Source organism: Ostrinia nubilalis, chromosome 4 (assembly GCF_963855985.1).
Source record: "Ostrinia nubilalis chromosome 4, ilOstNubi1.1, whole genome shotgun sequence".
Classification (NCBI taxonomy): domain Eukaryota; kingdom Metazoa; phylum Arthropoda; class Insecta; order Lepidoptera; family Crambidae; genus Ostrinia; species Ostrinia nubilalis.
Window position 1 is genome coordinate 4,296,100 of NC_087091.1, and position 6,706 is coordinate 4,302,805.

The 6,706-nt window shown below is 34.9% G+C and overlaps 1 protein-coding gene across 2 annotated transcripts in view; it reads right to left on the reverse strand.

Annotated features, from left to right (window-relative positions):
- LOC135088525 (cardioacceleratory peptide receptor) overlaps positions 1 to 3,811 on the reverse strand; it is a 122,168-nt gene extending 118,357 nt beyond the window's left edge. For both annotated transcript variants that reach the window (XM_063983363.1, XM_063983361.1), the window contains exon 1: positions 3,573 to 3,811. The gene's annotated coding sequence lies outside the window, so the exon portion shown is untranslated. The remainder of the gene's footprint in view (positions 1 to 3,572) is intronic.
- Positions 3,812 to 6,706: the final 2,895 nt, after the last annotated feature.

Consider the following 6,706-nt stretch of genomic DNA (forward strand, 5'->3'; position numbering starts at 1 on the left):
TCTCGTATTTACATAAGTAGGTAAGTAAGTACCTTTATGTTCATGACCCGATCTGAACCCGCGACGGTTTGTTCGATGGGTTTGCCAATTCGGACATCCATAAGTAGAAAATAAATATTATGTAGAGGAAAACAGAATCCATCAGTATAACACTTATCATCAGGCTGTTTAGTCTCCACTACATGAGCACGACCCTCTCTAATTTACCAGAGCCGATGAAAGATGCAATGAACCGCACTAAGTAGCCAACGAACAATACTAGACATTTGCTTCGTTTTCCTATCGACTCATCATTTTCGTCGATTTTCTCGATTATTTTCCCTATTCGGATCCTAATCGATTATGTTCTTGGTAAATGTATCGTGCAGTTTGTCCGTGCGTGGACATTGTCAGCGATCACTTTCTATCGGCGGCCTAGCGCGTAATTACTGTATACCCGCGGGTCTATCGAATGACCTGTTTTCTTTTAGTGAGAAGAATGTGGGCGGTCACTTATAAACAAAACATTAAGGCTGAGTTGCACCACCTAACTTTGACCGTAACTATAACGATTGACAGAATTTTGACGTTTGTCAAAGTTAAAGAAAGATGGTGCAACCCAGCCTTTAGGTGGCGCAACTCTGCCTTATGCCCGTTTTTACCATCGATCCCTAATTTTTAAGTGACTCCTATGTAAACAAAATTCCTATTATTTGTTACCATAGGGTTTACTTAAAAATTAGGGATTGATGGTGAAAACGGGCATTAGAATATCAGCCGCCTTGTAGTCTAGTGATAAGACCTCCTGCTTCAGACTCAGAAGTCCCAGGTTTCAATTCCCAGAAAGAGCAAATTTTTCTATTCGGTTTGGTTGGTGATAGGGCTTGCCTTAAAGTCCGCCTACCCAGCTACCATCTTATCCAAGTCTGTCGCCATAATGTCACAGTTTGAGGATAGATAACCAGTTCCTGTATGCATGAGGATTCTGAGTAGGTAAAACCTTTCACCTTCTGCCTGATCATTAATTTCCATCAGGTGAGATGTAGACCAAGAGCTTCCTCGTTGAAGCAAAAACAAAATAGTGTTCGTATTCGTACTGTAGAGTGTATAACGAAAAGTGAATCATGTTTTACCGATACGAATACGATCGTTCACAGAATGCACTGTTGACAGAAATATCTATTCGACGAAAGCTCGTTTCGCGGAAACCTCTGTTCAAAAAGCACGCTCCGTCAAAGTTCGACTTGTAGAAAGCATCCTTAGAAGAAAGAAATCATTATTTTTAGATACAAGGTGCTTTGACTGTTTTTTTTTGTTTTCTAGCGTATTTATCTATTTTTTTTTTTGCAATGTACCTACTTTGTTACTTTTTCTTTACCTAATTATTAAATTAGAGGCACCTCAGCATTATCACCTTTCATCGGTAACTATATAAGTAGTTTACTAAGAATCTTTTTGCTGTAATCATTATTATGTTTAGGAAACATCATATTATTTGGGTTCATAGTAACTGTACGAGTATGTACCTAAGTATACATAGTAACATCAAATATCAACAATAAAATAATGTACGTATTTCTGTACCTAAGCAAATAAAACAGACAAGTAAGGACCCGTAATCAAATATGTATGGGTAAATAATACCCTTGTTTCAATACTTCATCCATCAAATTCACTAATCTATATCTAAAAGGTATAATCTTGCCCTTCGATTTTCGACTACATTGTTATTAAGCTACTTTTATTCAATTTTTTCTAGGTAACTAGTGAATTTTCCTTCAAAATTAGAGAGTTGCTTATGAAAACAATATTAATTTATTGCCAAGACCTTATTCAAGTCACTAATTTGAGAAGTGATGGGTTTACTATTTTTGTTAAGTAGGTACCTACTTTGATAAAATATAATGATATACTTAAATAGTTTTTATGACGAATTCTTCCAAGTATTACTTACCAACATTGTCAAAATCGGTTCATCAGGCGTCCATCGGCGTTTTAAATGTATGTTTGAGGTTCAACAGTTACCACTAACTTACCACAAACAGACAGACGAAGCTACTTTCGCTTCAATAATTTTCTTGAAGATATTAGTTTCAATTATAGTTATTATAAACTTTAGATGACCACTATATTACAAAAATATGCCCATAAAAAAGCTATAAATATTTATCTATAAGATAATTTTCTCGCCTGGCAATGCCCGAGGCTCTGGCGTAGATTATAATTTAATCCAATCGTAGGCCGAGGTAAATTTGTCTCAGATGACACTTCTTAAAGTTAATAAAATAAAAGTATGATGAAACCCATTTTCGGCTAAGTAATCCATCAAAAATATTACTTATTTTTTGGGATTTTCATTTATAATAGATCTTATAGCTATTAGGTTAATGTTATTACGGTTTTAAGAACTTTATTCGTGTAGAGCCGGTTTTTATTCATACAAGTTGTATTTAAAATCCCATCACATTTTAATTGTATCTTTGTATGTAATTATCGCACAGAATAGTAATAACCTAACCTTTAGGTAGGCTTAGGTTAATTAAGGGTCATGTAGATTCATTACAAAAGTACATTTAATTTGAATTAATATAATTATAAATACCTACCTGTTTATGGTCAAATAAAATTATTTTCATTTTCGTTCTTAAATTGATAGGTACTTATTACTTATGACATTATACCTTCTGTGCTGTTTTCAATAAATATTAAAGTTGTTCAGTCTGCTAACTTCGGTATTTATATTTTTTATTCAATTCCGATGTAAGATGAAACCTACCTACTCTACCGATCCATTTATCACAAACATAACGCAACTGGAAGGCAACATTCAGACATACTTAAATATTCAAAAACCTAAATAAAAAAGGAAAACCTTATTTTGCGAGAGCTGTTGGGTTTTTCTGCGGTCTGAATTTAGGCCAAAAACTTGATTAAAAATTAAACGACTTTTAACGATTCACTTTAGTCGCTATCTTTTTGTGCGTATTCTTTTGTTTGAATATAATTATCTTTTTATTTGTGTCCGAATACTTTAAAAAAGTTTTTATAAAAGTTGGGCGAAGGAAATAAAGTCGGCGTAAGTGGCATATTATTACAAATTAATTATTCAAACATTTTTAGGGTAGAAATTGAGAAATAACTTTATCGTGTACGTTTGTAATAAAATCGATTGTCAATAATTATTGTTAAGTTAATTTGCTTATTAAGAAGTTACTACCTTCTATTACATTTTAGCGTTTCAAAAGTATGAATAATTTATTTAGCAACCAGAAGAGCATTAGATAAATCATATGTTATTCAATATGAATTTACTGCCTGCGTAACTGTCTCATTTTTTTCTCTGTCGCTATAACATTTTGTTCAATTATGCTGCTGATACTTTATGACGCAAAATAACCATCGACGTGATAATAAGTGGTCTAAGTAATTTTAACATGTGTCTAATCTCTTTAATCGCTAAATTATGAACTTGAAATCATGCAAGATAAGTGGAGCAATTATGATAGCGTCAATATGTTCCAAGGAGTTCAGGTGCTATTCGTAATTATCCTGCTTGCAAATAATGGCAACATTAACTCGTTATATTTACTTACAAGATTAACCTCCTTGCTGCTTCGAAATGGCACTAAACAAAAAAACTTTAAAACTTTTAATCTACATCGTTCAACACTAAAAAAGTTTGTCAAACTTTTTTTAAAGTTCAAAAACAATACTGGCCGAAACAGTTTTGTCAAGTCACATCGTTTAGAAACATTTTTTCTTTTGTTTTTGCAGTTGTCAAAATTGGGCGGGAAAATCGAGCGCGTTATCACTGGCCGGCACGGGCGCTCAACGGCGCGGGTTGACTACGAGTGAGGCGGTATGGAGTTAAACTCCCGCTTGGTCGGTTCATCTGTGGCTATCCCGGTAGGGCTACAACACTGTAAGCAAGTGGAGTAATAAACATGTAGAGCTGTTCGAGTAAGTAGACAGTATCTATTAGTGAGTTAATTATTTTGTATACGGTGATACTTGACCGTTTAAAATTGTGTTTATAACACTATTTGCTTTAACTTTTAGGTAATAGTTACTTCCTAAAATTCCTGAAAGTAATCCTGGAAAATCTACCAACATACTGATCAGAGTATATTTTTAGACAATATCACCGATTACACAAATAATTAATAGTAAATTAAATACTTGACAATATTAGTGGGGTAATTTTTTCTACGATAACTACTTTGAATGAAAGACAGATTGATGGTAGTCGGATATTTAACTGGACGCGCGGTCGTTCGGGCAGTAAATAATATAGTAGGTATACAACTATCATCTTATTAACCTATTCAGGGCTAAGCATAGGTCTCGGAGGAGCGCTGAATAATTGATGAATCGTTTAATCAATCCAGGTCTTGACTTAACCAAACTATACTATAGCTAGGTCATTATGTATCTCTCATATCGTTATTACGTAATTTGCATAATATTAATTTTAATCAAACGCTCGCAAAGCTTTTCTCTCATGCAATTCTAGCATCATTAGAAAAATCCGGTCAAGTGCGAGTCGCACTCAAGTACTGAGGATTCCGTACCCTTTTCCTTATTATTTACCTTTACACCCGTATTCACACACATAACTATGAGGTCTCACAGTGCGCGTGGACGCACAGAGTGACACACGAACCAATCACAGAGATCTATCTATTCAACGCTGTGCGTTCGATTTGCTGCTTCACTTAAGCAAGCATCGTGAATTCGGGCGTTAATCTCTTTCCTCACACGATCCATGGGATCTTCGTCTTTCCCTAAGTTGGTAATAACTGCAAATGCAGACTTAGCATTGTAATAGAAAAAATACTTTAATTACATATTTTTTCCTCTTGTATTAAGCAGTAGGATTGTCAAGAATCATACGTATAAGATTTACCACATTTCATGATGATAATGTTGAATGGAAATGAGAACTTATATGTCACTTGATCAACTTACAAAATAATTATGTCAACACAATATAAGATAGGATTTTATGGACTAAAAGGCATTTATAGTCACGATAGCCGAACGGTCCGATCCACGAGATCCGAGGAATGCGGGTTCGAATCTCACCGCCGCGGCGCCGCTCGACTAATTGTGGTGAGCCCCCTCGTAACACAAGCTTATTTAGCTTAACACGAGGGGCTAATGGGACTATTAGTAATTTGGGCAATACAAATTGCTAATAATCTTAAAAAAAACATACTTAATTACTATCACATTACCTTGTACATGTGAAATTTACTGTATTTATATTTATTTTAGGCTCCGTTGATTAATAAGTAATTGTAACAATAGAGCCACAGAGCTTAAATTTAAATTGACTTCTACACGTGTTCATGAGAATCATGAGTAAATCGCTCCCCATTCACGCGTCAAACGGACAACGTTGGCATCCTAATTGAGTCCAGATCCCCAGAAAACTTGAATCAGCCTATTTTTACACAGATCCTAAAATACTTGTCCGACTATTTTTAACGTAACTCGCAGCCCTAACTCGGTCAGTGATTTTTAAGACACCCCACTCCACGGCAGTCAATTAAGAAGATTACCCAAGATTGGACGGTGACCGATTTAAAATCCTCGCTAAGCGCCGATCGCACTTTTCCATTTCGAACGCTTCCGTATTTCACTTTGGGTTAGGATGAAGGACTGATCCTGAAGCTTCATTAATTTTGAAATTCGTTACTTTGAGGCACTTGCCCTTGCCGCGAAATTATCAACCCTCGATAAGAAATAACTGGTGAGCTTATTTGTATGAAGAGATTTTTCAGCCTACCAGAACGACAGGTTAATTATGAATAATATGTCTACATTGCTGTGATTTGACTCGAAAACAATTCTACAGCTTGTATCTAGGTAAATAATTATTTATCTTAGAACTACATAACAAACGCGTCTGAGCCCTTTGCATCCAACGGCTCCAGAAACCTTAACTAGGTCATCGGTCCACTAAACGAGAAGCTACCCCTTGATTGACATAAATGAGACGTTTCAATCTTTGTTACAGAGGATTTTTGAATTTTGTTAGTATAGATTATTTTAGAAAGAAACCACGCTATAAGATAAGAATTTGAATTAATATTAAGGCATTTAAAATCAGCCTAATAAAGCTGTGAAGTTTAACACAATATAATTATTTATATAAATACATTTAAGGATACATTCATTGGCCGCTAAGCTTTTTTCACAAAATAATAGGCTTGGAGAGTTCTTTTAGATTGTTTCATTACCATTTGAATAGGGTTAGAGAATCAATACAGATTCAAATCAAGCGGCACGTTTACGAAACATCGGTACCTACCCATTTTATTTCCACGTGTAATCAGCCCATTAAAATAGCTACATCCATAGTCTATCGATACTAACAATAGTCGATATAGTTATATCGATAAGAAATTTGTGTTCGTTACATTATTATTTAAACCTAAGTATTTCAAGTAAAAGAGTTTTTGTTAGGATTGAATTCGCAACCCCAGTGTCAGATGATATGAACCGGTATATCCGTCTGACAAAATTAATCAAAGTTCATCATCATCATCATCATTTAGCCACAGGACGTCCACTGCTGAACATAGGCCTTCCCCAATGATTTCCATACCGCGCTGAAATCAAAATTAGAATAGTGGATTTTTTGGACAGTCATCGATTGAAGCCTGCAATATCTTGACCAAATTGGCAATATTATTGAGTCCCACCTGGGAATTATTTTTAT